Here is a 14,583-nt window from a genome sequence, read left to right as displayed (position 1 = left end):
CACTCACACAACACACTCACTCAACATTCCCATGAGCTGTCCATCATACATACACCAATATTCTATTAGCATGCATTCATGGCCAGTGAGACTAACCAGGACTAACTCACATCATAAAACCCACCACCCCAGATGCACTTCTTCAGGCCTAAGGGGTAATTATTCCAAATTAGGTAGGGAGCTAGCTGGTGTCAGGTCTGTGGCTGACAGATGTCAGCTGGGCGACATCCATGCTGCTACAAAGTGCAACCAGCATGATGTTTGGCCACCAAGAGCCATATCATTTTTGCACCAATGCAAGTTCAGTTAGAAATCTAGGCTATATGAGTTATTTTAAGTACAGGTTATCTAAAACATGGTGTGCTTTGAAGCCCTACATATTAAAATGTATGAATATGTAATCGGATCATGTGGATTTTAATTCCATACCTTATCATTTGTGGATACATTGGAAGTAGGTTGAGCACATTGAATCACTAGATAGTTTGAGGTTGTTTTGGTTTTAACAGCACATAAAACCTGGCACTGTGCATTCCTGAAATTATAAATATTACTGAGGATCATCTAATGTCTGTCTTTCGAAAGGCACGGGTACCTCTTTTTTGAAGAAGGTTTCAGTTTAAACTACGTTGGTACTAGGGCAGAGATTGCACACATGCAATCACGTGGAGCTTATTTTGCAAGCCCCACGGATCATTAAATAAGTGTTGAATGTAAGTGTGATATGCCTCTTAAACATGTTCCTTAATGATCCTGTATGGTGAATGATCCAACACCTGATAGATAAAAACAATCCCAAATAGGCCTAATAACCAATGCCCCGTCCGTTTTTAAGGAAAACAAAGTTCTATTAAATGCAAAAGTATCAGACGATACTGTAGAACCGACTAACACAGAGCTTGCCCCACCCAAACCGCAAATTAACAGAACTATGCATAATAAAGATTACAACATGATCCTACACTCCCCATTGGCTAACACATATACAGAATACTAATTATCCCCTATAGTCCATTACCCTATTGGTTACACATTAACTAAACACATTCCGCTAAACACGTGACCTACTACATCATCACTGTGAAACTTAGGAGTTGATCATCTACCAGGTGCATTGTTACCATAATACATTTCTTTGACAAGCAAAATATTGCTGACCATCACATTATGTACACCCCTCTGTTGGATCCTGATCAAAGAGTGAATAGCGAGGCCAACTCTGCCTTGATAATACAATGGGCCTTCTCGTTATACTAGACACTGTGGCACACACAAACAGATCCCTAACCTTATAGATACATTTATTGGCATCACCTCTGCCATCCCGGATCATGGTACAGCCCTAGCACGTCTCCAACTAATCTTTCTGGGAACCCAGATACCCATAAATGATCAGGGCACTAGTCTTACGTTTGAATTCCGCATATTTATTGACCCCTGGATTTATTGAACTGGCCTGCAGTTCATAAATGATGACCGCTCTTCGGGTGAGGGCAGTAGTGATCTAAACTTTTACCAGGCCTCTTGGCATCACAGAACCCCATGCTCTGCTCACATCAATTTAACCTTCAAAAGGCCCATCCCTACCCTTCCTCCCTGGACCCAACATTCCTTTCTCGGCTCCTCCAAGCTCTGCAACTGGACTCAATTAACTGTTATTGACACAGCACAGGTACCCGTGACATTGACATTGTTAAGGTGGCCCAAAATCCCAGGTAAGACCAAAGGAACAGAGCCAATCCAAACCAGATGTAGACAAAGTGCACGGCAAAACCCAATGTTATTTGCATTAAAACAAAGCTGGACCAGCACACAAGCATTGAAATCTCATCGTTCTTGGCATACTTATCAACAACAGTTGCTTTAGTGTGACAAATGTGCCATCAATGACATCAAAACATAATATCAGTTTACAAATCCTACAGGGAATGGTAGGTTAGTGGGTTTGACAACACATAGATTCCATAAGTGTTAAAAATGTTCATTGGGTTGCACATATCTGATGGCATCACCTAGACCCACCTCTATTTTGATAACGGTTACCCTACATCATATTCACGGTAAGGGGTTAGTTGGCATACTACTTGATAGAACGCATGTCTCTAGGGATTTTGATAGGTTGGCACATTGCTTACCAACCTTGGACACTTGGCAGGTCATCAAGATAAAAGCCAGACATAGGATAGGGGGAGAGAGACCCGTGTAACATTCTTGCTTCAATTAAAAGTTACCATCCCTCATTCTCAGGCCATGAGACTGGGCAATCCCTTTGTACTTAACTGTGTGTGGTGCCTCCTGTCTACTTGCATGGGTCGGGAGTATGGCATGTGTCTTTAAGGCAAGACTATCTATGTTCACTTCTAATGAATGGCCAGTATTCTCCATTTATGGGTCACCTGCGTTAGAACCGTGATTTAAATAGATTTTCGTCTTTTTTGTTGAGATTTCAACTTATATTAATGTGTGCGCCATGTTCTCTATTACCACTGGGGACACTCTTGAGTTACTCTTCATTGTGTCTTTTGGCTTACTGTTATACTGCACCTGGCTTACAAAGGCTAGTTGTGCTCTTATAAAACTTTACTTAATCTAGGAGTATACTGCTTGCGCTTTGGGAATTGCTATCTCGTGCTTTCGCTCCGTTGTATTAATCCTCTCTAATTTTGCTGAATCCTTTGCTCTAGTTCCCAGCTACTGTCTGAGCTCTGCAAAGAGAAGTATTATTGTGGATTCAGCCCTGTGGGTTTTCCCAAGGGTTTGACGCCTGTGCACATTCTGAGATGTTCAGCGGCTTCCATTTTTGATAAGACAACTGCCCAACTGCACTCTTGTGTCTGTGTCAATGAGCTATATTCTTATGTTGTTCATGTTGCATTCACCTTATACATTGGTCATGTTACTGTTCTTCATGAATGTGGATGCTGTGTTAATTTTCTACATTTCTAAATACATATATTACCTATTGTTCATGTTCTTCATGTCGAGTGCATATTTGCTTTTTTTCTAATGCATGCCCTGTTACTGTTCCAACCTTAGTTTGAATGCTTTCGCCATCTTCAGCTCACATTGTTCCCAGACCCTGCTGTACCTGTGGGGATAAGGACGGAACGGCTGTCCCAGTGAGTCACGTCTCTCAACTTTGCAGTATCGATGCAGAGGAGGGGCAGACGCTATGTATGACATATTCATTTGCTTCCCAACAACATCACTACTTATCTCAGTGGGGAAAGAAGTGTTAAAGTGATCTGGAAATCCCAAACTTAAGCGGAACTGGTAGGCTGGGAAATCCTGCGCCCAATAACGGAAATAGTGAAATTGAAAGGTAAAAACAGCTTTATTAACAATCCACATAAAGCTGGGACGCATACAGGCAATAAAATCTCAGAGCTCTCAAAGCTTCTCATGCAAAACAATGGATTATACATTGAAAATACATCACTACAGGGTTGAGGGATTGATTAAGGGAATAGGCTATGTATGCATTGTATATGGGCTAGTCTTCTATTTGGTTATTGCATAGCTAATGGCTCCACCTGACACCACCTCTAAATTGGTAATAGAGAATCCATGTCATCTTTACACTATTTAATTGGCTAATGCAACATGTACTGTGCAGCATAGCATTGTGTCACGACCCTCGCCCAAAACCCCCTCTGGCAAACCCATTGGCCAGGTGGAGTCAGGACTCGGGCCTCTAGAGCTTGGCATCCCTTTCAAAAGCCCTCCTGGGGCCAGTCCTGGCGCCCATGGCGCCAGGCTCATGCACCGTGAAAAACATTGTGCTTGGGAACTACTTTATTGTGTTGTCAGCCAACATGGAGGTATCCATATAGCTTGGTCGCTGGGAACCAAGCTATGCGGTCAAGTGTTTTGGGTGTGGTAGCCTAGGGACTACTTTACCCGGACTATTTTGTTGGGGCTATTTAAACCACACCCGAGCAAGACAACATGCTTCGCGTTACTTTGCAGTTTGCAACGTGACGCTCACCGTGTCCAGCTATACCCCCGAACCTCGGAGAAGCAGAAACTGCAAGGAGACAAAAGGAACATCATTAGCAGCAGCATCTTACCTGCAGTCTTCATCTTTAGCTACTCGCAGCCCCTGAGAACAGCTTCCTTGAATCTGCACGCCTCCCGGACAGAACGACCTGAAAGAGGAAGATAGAGGCAACATTAAAGAAAGCAGTAGAGACATTGCAAATTTACGAACTGCTCAAAAGGCTTACCTGGCTGGTCGCATCTCGGCTGGCACCACTCTGGACATTCCACACATGCTGAAGAACACCGCGGCCTGAAAGGAAAGAAGGAACACACAGGTTAGCAAAGGCAAGACATCGCAGCGCTGCGCAAAGCGCTTACTTACCGCATTATAGCGATCTTAATGCGCCATAATTTACCAGCGGGGCTCAACCAAGCCAGTTCGCCGCGCTGAAGCTCTGCATACCTAAGGGAGAAAAAGAGACATTATTGAACAAAGAAAGGCATGCAGGATAGCAACAATACTAAAGAACAGCAATAAGACCTACCTGAACAATATCAAACGGGCCAGCGTCAGTGAAGTAACTGGACCGCACACGCCCACGAAAGACAACATGCCCCTGCACAGAATGCAGGACGGAGAGCACGCCTAACTCCACCACAAGGTGAGGAGAGGGCCCCCAGAGGGGGCTGAAATCATACGGGGGTAGAGGGAGGATACTTACCCCGGTCGGTCAGTCTTGAACACATTCCTCCTCTATTTTCAGGCAGAACCTTCCTCGCAGACCACATCTTGGCAAAACTGAGAAGTATAACAGCGAGTAACCCGGCTGGGTGGCGTCCCTGTGGATACCAGGTGATCGTAACAGAACGCAAAGCCTACCATAACAAATCCACCTGGCGACATCAGAAATGGACCAATTGGCCCAATTACTAGGATGAGGTTCATTCTGCCCGACAAGAGACTAATGCTCTCCGGAGGGACTTGCTAGTGACCAAAGATCGTACGGAGGAGATTAGTAGGCAGATCCTGCAATCACAGGCAGGGCAGACTCCTCTGCCAAGGAGCAATCCACTGATGGAAAACCCCACCTTACCATCTATTACCCCCACTCCAGTACAGATCACGTTACCTGGAACAGTTCCCCTGGCACCACCAGAAAGGTTCTCAGGCGACCCACGAAAGTATGCAGCGTTCATCAATCAGTGTCGCCTTCATTTTCTTTGTAGGCCTGGAGCATTTCCAAATGACCAAGCTCGGGTAGCTTTTGTCTTATCATACCTGAGTGGTAGTGCAGCAGATTGGTCGGTGCCGTTGGTGACCCATGACGATCCTCTATTACATGACTTTGGGGGCTTCCAGAGAGAAATGGAAAAACATTTTGCTCGCCATACCCAGGAACAAGCAGTAGACAATGAACTCTTATCCCTCTGACAGGGGAATCAGGACTTGTTAACGTACATTGCTACCTTCAACAGATTGGTTGCCGAAGATAGATGGCCAGAAAACAAAAGAACAACGTTATTCCATCGAGGCTTACGAGGCAAATGAAAGGACATCTTAGCCGAGGTGGTTGATCCGCCCAGAGAATGTGCCGAATTCATAAATCTGGTCGTGCAGCTAGACCACCGGTTGCAGGACCGAAAAGCAGACCGGTCTAAGACGGACCCTCGGACTGTGTATGTTCGACCAAGGGAAAACACATCCCGTGTACCTGAAAATGCTGTAGAACCCATGCAGATTGGAGGCATATGGCCTCCATTAACAAAACAAGAGCGGGTCAAAAGAAGATAACAACAACTTTGTTTGTATTGTGGGAAACCAAGACATTTCATGAAAGACTGTCCAGTAAAACCCCCAAGAAGAACAGTCAGGACCACAGAGAAGGATGAAGCTAAGAAATCAGAAAACTACCAAGCTCGACAAACGTAGAGGTCAGTTTGTCGAGTGAGAAGAAAGAGTTGCTGACCTCGCACTTTGTAATACCAGTGATCTTAATTAACGCCCAATGGTCGTCAAGAATGCATGCCGTTGAAGCATACATCGACAGCGGAGCAGTTGGAAATTATATTGATCAAGAACTGGCAGCAGAGATGGGGCTTCCTTTGTGTTCTAAGCCAACTATGGACAAGGTAACCACCGTGGATGGGACAGATATCGCTTCCGGACCAGTAACCCAGTGCACAGCCAATGTAACCTTGTTGTGCCAGGACGGACATCGGGAGTCTATTTCGTTTGATCTCATCAGGGCACCTCAGTTCAGGCTAATACTAGGGATGACATGGTTGGTTGCTCACAACCCTTTGATAGACTGGCGGGCACGAAAATTAACCTTCCCCGATGACTGCTCCTCTGCCTGTTATTATCAAGAGAAGAAATCTGATGTCTTCATCCCCATGACTCCCGGAGCGACAGTATCAACCCTGGGAGTAACTAATACCTTGCCAAGTGAATACCATGATTTCCAGGATGAATTCCGAAAGGACCAAGCCAATACATTGCCGCCGCACAGGCCCTATGACTGTCAGATCGACCTTGTTCTTGGTGCACAAATCCCTTGCGGCAGGATCTACGCTCTCACAGAACCAGAAAACCTTCATTTGAAATCCTATTTAGACCAGTACCTTGCAAACGGATTTATCCATCCTTCGAAGTCCCCCGCAGCAAGGCCTTTGTTCTTCGCACCGAAAAGGAAGGGGACTTGAGAACCTGTATTGACTACAGTGCATTGAACCAGATCACTGTGAAGAACCGCTACCCCTTGCCACTTATCCCTGAGATGCTACACCAAGTTAAAGATGCCCAGATTTATACCAAATTTGACCTTCGAGGAGCGTACCACCTGGTCCGAGTCAGAAACGGAGATGAATGGAAAACCGCCTTCCATACTAAGTACGGCTTGTTTGAATATGAAGTCATGCCCTTCGGGTTATGAAAGGCTCATGCGGCATTCCAATATTTCATGAATGACGTCTTTTGGGAGTTAATTGATGTGTGCGCCGTAGTGTACATCGATGACATCTTAGTATACTCAGCCTCGAAACAAGATCATGTCAAGCACGTTCGTTCAGTCCTCACCAAGCTCTGTCAACATCGCTTGTTTGCAAAGCTTGATAAATGCTTTTTTCACGTCACCGAAGTAGAGTTTCTTGGTTTTATCCTTACTCCAGGAGGCATCAGAATGGACGTGCACAAGTTAGATACCATTCTGAAATGGCCTTCACCGATGTCTCTGAAAGGGGTACAAAGCATGCTGGGCTTTGCGAACTTCTACCGCCGGTTCATCCCAGACTTCTCTCAGGTTGTGCACTCAATCTCAGTACTATTATGAAAAAACAATAAAAAGTTTGCTTGGACAGAAGAAGCAGAAGAAGACCTTTCAGGAACTTAAACGAAGGTTTACCTCGGCTCCAATCCTGCGACATCCTCGTCCAGACAGCCCTTATGTCGTTGAAACTGATGCGTCCAGTCTAGCAATGGGGGCTGTCCTTTGACAGAGAGACCTGGAAACCGGACAACTACATTCTGTGGCCTTCTGGTCAAAAAAGTTCTAACCTCCAGAGACTAATTATGCCATCACGGACAAGGAACTCCTGGCTATCAAATCTGCCTTTAAAGCCTGGAGGCACTACCTTTTGGGGGTCAGACACACCATTACAGTCATCACAGACCACCGAAACCTGCAATATCGCAAAACAGCCAAAGCCCAGTCCTCGCGCCAATTACGGTGGGCCCTTTTCTTCGCCGAATATGATTATGTAATCACGTTTCGACCAGGGGTCAGAAACAGAAAGGCGGATGCCTTATCTCGCATGGGCATAGATTAAATGGTATATACAACTCCAGACCCAGTACCTATTATACCTGAAAACAAACTCTTTGGTATCATGACAGCCTTAACACAAGCAGAACTATAAAAAGAATTTCAACGGACAATGAATCCTGATGTTTTCCTCGCATGGCAAACTCAAGGAGAACAATATACCATCAAGGACCATCTACCCTTTTTTAGGGATCGCCTATATGTACCCAAGAAGGAATTACAACAGCATATTATTTCAAATTATCACGATTCACTGATCGAAGGGCATCCTGGGATCGCCAAAACCCTAGCTAAGGTGAAAGAGAACTTTTGGTGGCCTACCTGGCGTAAAGACATTATTCAGTATATTCAGTCCTGTGGTGTCTGCGCACAAAATAAATCACAGAAACAAAAACCATCTGGTCTCCTACAACCATTGGACAATCCTCCAGTTCCTTGGCACACCACACTCTTTCCTTGACTTCATCACAGATCTACCTCCCAGCCAAGGGTTCAACACCATCCTTGTAGTTGTGGATTTATTCTCGAAGATGGCACATTTTTTTCCTCTCCAAGGCCTCCCAGACGCAGCCACTTTAGCAAAGTTATTCCTGGAGGGTGTTGTTAAGCTACATGGCTTCCCTTCAGTTCTCGTCTCTGATCGAGGCAGCCAGTTTGTTTCTAACTTCTGGAAAAAATGTTGTGCTGTGGCACATCGACATTCGGCTATCTACCAGTCACAATCCCCAAACGGACAGGCAAACCGAGAGAACCAATCAGATGCTCAAGCAATATTTACGGTGCATGCTGCACCACGAACAAAAGAATTGGAGTCATCCACGTACCTCTGAACTAGACCTTCCAGCCAGCTTGGAGATGCCAGCGGTAAAGACTCTACACACAACCATTACTCAGGCTTTCAAGAAGTCGAAGGAACATCTCATTCATGCCAAAGAAAAACAAAAGAGATTGGCCGACCAACACCGGGAAAAAGGCCCCTGATTATCAAGTTGGAGACAAAGTTTGGTTAGCCGCTAAATTCGTACCCATCAAGGGAACCCGGAACTTTCATCCCAGATACTTAGGACCCTATACCATTAAAGCAATTATCAACCCAGTAGCCGTGAAACTGGATTTACCACCTAATCTACAAATCCACCCGGTATTTCATGTGTCCCTCTTGAAACCAATGCATCCCGGCACATGGATTGGGACACCACCTAAGCCCATACTTGTTGACAGAGAACCAGAATTCAAAATCAAAGATATCTTGGACTCTAAATACTCTAGCTCCAAGCTATATTAGCTCATCGATTGGAAAGGATTTGGACCACAAGATAGATCCTGGGAGCCCAGTGAGAACATCCACGCACCACGTCTGATCAGGAAATTCCATTGGAACTTCCCAACTAAACCTGGGCCAGACAGAAGGAACACCGTGAGAGGGGCCTTAGGGGGGAATTCTGTCATGACCCTCACCCAAAACCCCCTCTGGCAAACTCATTGGCCAGGTGGAGTCAGGACTCGGGCCTCTAGAGCCTGGCATCCTCTTCAAAAGCCCTCCTGGGGCCAGGCTCATACACCATGAAAAACAATGTACTTGGGAACTACTTTATTGTGTTGTCAGCCAACATGGAGGCATCCATATAGCTTGGTTCCTAGGAACCAAGCTATGCGGTCTAGTGTTTTGGGTGTGGTAGCCTAGGGACAACTTTACCTGGACTATTTTGTTGGGGCTATTTAAACCACACCCGAGCAAGACAACACGCTTCGTGTTACTTTGCAGTTTGCAAAATGACGCTCACCGTGTCCAGTTATACCCCCGAACCTCGGAGAAGCAAAACCTGCAAGGAGACAAAAGGAACATCATTAGCAGCAGCATTTTACCTGCAGTCTTCATCTTTAGCTACTCGCAGCTCCTGAGAACAGCTTCCTTGAATCTGCACGCCTCCCGGACGGAGCAACCTGAAAGAGGAAGATGGAGGCAACATTAAAGAAAGCAATAGAGACATTGCAAATTACGAACTGCTCAAAAGGCTTACTTGGCTGGTCGCCTCTCGGCTGGCACCACCCCGGACATTCCACACGCGCTGAAGAACACCACGGCCTGCAAGGAAAGAAGGAAAATACAGGTTAGCAAAGGCAAGACATTGCAGCGCTGCGCATACCACTTACTTACTGCATCATAGCGCTCTTAATGAGCCATCATTTACCAGCGGGGCTCAACCAAGCCAGTTCGCCACGCTGAAGCTCTGCATACCTAAGGGAGAAAAAGAAACATTATTAAACAAAGAAAGGCATGCAGGATAGCAACAATACTAAAGAACAGCAATAAGACCTACCTGAACAATATCAAACAGGCCTGTGTCAGTGAAGTAACTGGTCCGCACACGCCCACGAAAGACAACCACCCCTACAAAGAAGGCAGGATGGAGAGCACGCCTAACTCTACCACAAGGTGAGGAGAGAGCCCCCAGAGGGGGCTGAAATCATACAGGTGTGGAGGGAGGATACTTACCCCAGTTGGTCAGTCTTGAACACAGTCCTCCTGTATTTTCAGGCAGAACCTTCCCCGCAGACCACATCTGGGCAAAACTGAGAAGTATACCAGCAAGTAACCCGGCAGGGTGGCGTCCCTGTGGATACCAGGTGAGCGTAACACATTGAGGGTTTTCATTGTTTAGCATTTTACTGACCAACCTTGGGAAATCGACGTGTAGTGAACACATGGGCCAGACTGGGAGTAGGGGGAGAGATGCCTGATAACTGTTTTCCTTTCAATTAAAAAAGATATAATCCCTTATTCCTAAACCATTAGCCAGAGTGACCCCTTTGTAGTCAACCTTGCCAGGTGCCTCAGTTCTGAGAATATGTGGGGTGTCCTTGTTGGTGCCTATCTGTGTCTGTGGCTAATGAATAGACAAGTGTTCTTGAATTATGGGTCACAGCTCCACCTCACTGATGAGGCCCAAGCAGGCTGAAACATGTGTCTGGGGTTGCTGTTGGTACTTTTGTTCAGAAGAGAATTGCCTGGCATTTCGGTGCTGAACTGCCATTTGGCAGGTCAACTACTGATATGTAGTGGACATTTCTCTTCTGTGAAAGGATGGTGAGATTGAGACTCTGGTTGAGACTCTAACCCGGGATATAGGCTGGTAGAGAGACATTTCCAGGACCCCCCCTTGTTTGTGCATATTAAGTAGCTTTGGGTTTTCACCCTAAGTTACTAGGGTAATCCAGACATGGGCCCCTTGCTCACTTTTCTTAGAGAGGCAAAGTGCTACTTCACTGACAAGGCCCAACCAGGCTGAAACGCGTGTCTGGGGTTGCTGTTGGTACTCAGAAGAGAATTACCTGGCATTTTGGTGCTGGACTAACCTTAGGCAGGACAAAGACTGATATGTAGTGGACATTTCGCTTCTGTAAAAGGATGGTGAGCTAAAGACTCTGTTTGAGACTCTAACCTGGGATATAGGCCAGTAGAGAGACAATCCCAGAACCCCCCCTTATTTGTGCATGTGTGAGAGGACCATGTTGTGAATTATTTTACCCTGCATTTACTAAGATTTTAACTAATATGGGTGTGAGTGTTATTACTTTCCTGTCCACTAGCAACTTAGTCGATCCGTTCCTTATGAAAGTTATTGCTTATAATTATCCAGCACTTGGCGTTCAAAGACTGGTTCTTCTTTAATTCATTTTAGAGAAATATGTCTTGTGTCTTGGGAATTATCGTGTGGAAAGCCTCCCTAATTTCTCAGTAACCTTGGCAGCTACAGTCTGCCCCATGCACGGATCGGTATTTCACTATATTCAGCAGTCCACGTTTCCATAAAGCTGCTGGGCCTTTCATTCATTTCAATGCGTCCTACTGCTTCCATTTTGAAAATGATGGCTGCCCATTACTGTCGCGTTTCTATGTTAGCAAGCTATATATGTATATAGTTTGTGTTGCATTTCAGTGTATACACTGCTTATGTTATGTTTTGTGTGTCTTCTTGGTTGCAAGCAATATTCTTTGTGTATAAATGCATATTTAACCTAGTATCTGCCATTCTTAATGTTGAGTACATATTTGCTTGGTGTCTATTGCATGCGCGTGTGTCATATAGCATTGAGTTTACTTATTCCAGAGATCTTTAGTTACATCAGGTCCATTTCCTCCTGTATCTGCCTGAGACAAGGCCAGTATGGTTGTCTAAGTGAGTAACGTTTCTCACCTATGCAATATTGGAGTGAGGAGGGGCCATAGCTATGAATGAGGTATTCATCTGCCTGTCAACAGAAGGGGAACTTGTCTCAGTAATAACTGGACAAAGCCACATCTCCATGTTGAGTCTGTTTCACATACTTTCAAAACACATCTTGTAACATGCCCTGAAATCCAACATGGCAGAAATCTTGCTATCTTAGCCCCCGGACCTCGCCTTTACCACCACACATCTCTGACTACATCTCATTTGCCTACCTATGGCACCTACCTACTGGCACAACTCTTAAAGCATACCATTGCATACTACCACTAAATGCAAGCTACATCACCCTATCTTTAACCTCTGCAACTACAACGTGAATACATTGTTGCTCTTTCAGTATGGCTATACGGTGTTTCTAATAGGTATCAAAGCTAACTACAAATGGATGCATGTATATTCTGTCACACCCAACGAGAACTGCAAGCAATAGGACAGCAGTTAATATATTTTTCGTAGTCTAAATCTCTTCACCTCACTAGGATGTTGCACTTGCATCCCAAAAATCCAATCCATAGAATTTTCATTTCGTTCTGAGATGATGAGGGGTCACATAATGGATGAACCATCTCGGACGTCCACCACTGCTCCACTGCAAAACAACACATAGTTTAATGTCAGCATGTATTTGTTATGCTGTCATTAAACCAATGGTTACTATGGAATCCACCTGACTTTATATTTGGTTTTATATTTTATATATTAGCAGGTAGAGTGAATGGAAATCAATTGTAAATGCCTCCCACTCTATTTCAATATGGTGATTATTTACACTTTTCTACAAACATATTTAAAAAGAAATATGCAAAAGCAGTTTTACACATTCTTTACACTTTACTTTCCCAGTATGTGGTGTAAAAGTTTAAAATTGCACAGAAGTGCAAATAGATGTAGTCCCCTCCTGTGCAATGACATTCTTTTTTTTAATTACCACCCCTGGGGGAGGGTGTGTGTGTGTGTGTGTGTGTGATGCTGGAAATGCATCAGAGGGACAGGGCCTCTGAATCCTTGTCCTTTATTGCTTTATCATGTATGTTCTGACTTGATTTCCGCGCAGGAGTTCATGCGGGACTCCTAGCGGTGCAGATCTTCCTGTATTTGGTTTAGTGAACAGACCCTTGCAATACCCTTATGGCACCCATGGGTAGGAGTACGACCCTGTAATCCTAGTGTACGTTTATAGCCCACAGAGCAGGGTACCTGCTGGTGGCAGCTCTGTGCTGAATTGACTGGTGCCCTGAGCATCCTCCATTTTGGGATACCAGGCCCTTTCATTGGAATCAGTGTATTCCTGATAGGAAACAAGATGGCCCGTGTGGTCTCTTGCTTTCCATCGCCTGTTACCTTGGTTTTTCCGAAGTCCTGGGAAGCCCTGACTCTGTCCCTTCCCCCTGACTGGCTGTTGGGTGGAAGTTCCATATATGGTGGTGTGGGGAAGTCCAGGCCAGACTGGTTGGAGCCTTCCCGATCACTGTATGTTGTGGGTACGCCCGTGGGGTGGGACCTGGGTGAATGGAGTGTGTGACGAATACACAGTCTATTCTATGTTATGGGTGTCAAGTATCTGGTGTTTGACACAATGACTGAGACAACCCTACCAGAAACTGGTATGAAAGCAGTGTGTAGTGCTGAACGGCAGATTACTTTTCCGAATACACATTCTGTGTTGTGAGTGTCTGGATGGAGAAGAATGGCCTGAATGCACCGAACGGCTGATTGGCTGACTGACTGCCTGAATGCCCTTCTGAGTGATTGGTTGCCTGAGTTTGACCCAGCAGAATGAATAGGAGATCAACAGTATATCTGGGGGCCTCTCACTGTTAGAAATTGTTCAGAAGCTGAGAAATTGTTCAGAAGCTGAAGGTGATACTTGATACTCTCGAAGCTGAGCCGGAAGAAGAAGGTGAACCGCTGTTTCCTTCTGTGTATTCTGAAAGCTGCTATGCCTTCAAGAACTGATCCAAGAGAGGGTCTGGTAAGGAGACCTCTCCCCGAGCTATGAGGGACCATTGTGCATGAGCTGATCATTGCCAAATCTCCCTGGTAGACAGACCTATGAAAGGCTGCCAACCGGAGAAGGGGACAGCAGAGGAGAACGAAGAGGAGCACCAGACTGCTGTCAACCAGTGACGACTCCGTCGTCGACTGGCGCCGCCGTGCTCCCATTGTATAAGAACATTTGATCCAAGGACTGTCTTGTTCAGCACCGTCGACCGCTTTCATCCTCCCGGAGAAAGTCGAGGTAGTCGACGACTGAGAAGAATCCGCCGGTGGGTTTCCCGCCACCCGAAGACCTCAGAGATGCCGGTGAAGCTACTGAATCCAGCCATGGTCACGTCCCGTTCCCTGACACCAGACGTTGACGACTCGACGCCCTTCCTGGCTAAAGTTCTTCACTAACGCTTTGTAGCAATGAACCATCATCGTCGAGGTGCACTGCATGCCTCCCCTGTTGCAGGATATTTTCGATCACTCGTCAACGAGCACCCCAAGGAATGAAGCTGCCTTCTCAATGACAATGTTTACCCTTTCTTCATCTCAGAAGTTCG

The sequence above is a fragment of the Ambystoma mexicanum genome, chromosome 4p, assembly GCF_040938575.1.
Source record: "Ambystoma mexicanum isolate Mex_15411 chromosome 4p, UKY_AmexF1_1, whole genome shotgun sequence".
NCBI classification, from domain to species: Eukaryota; Metazoa; Chordata; class Amphibia; order Caudata; family Ambystomatidae; genus Ambystoma; species Ambystoma mexicanum.
This window is presented reverse-complemented; position numbering follows the sequence as displayed.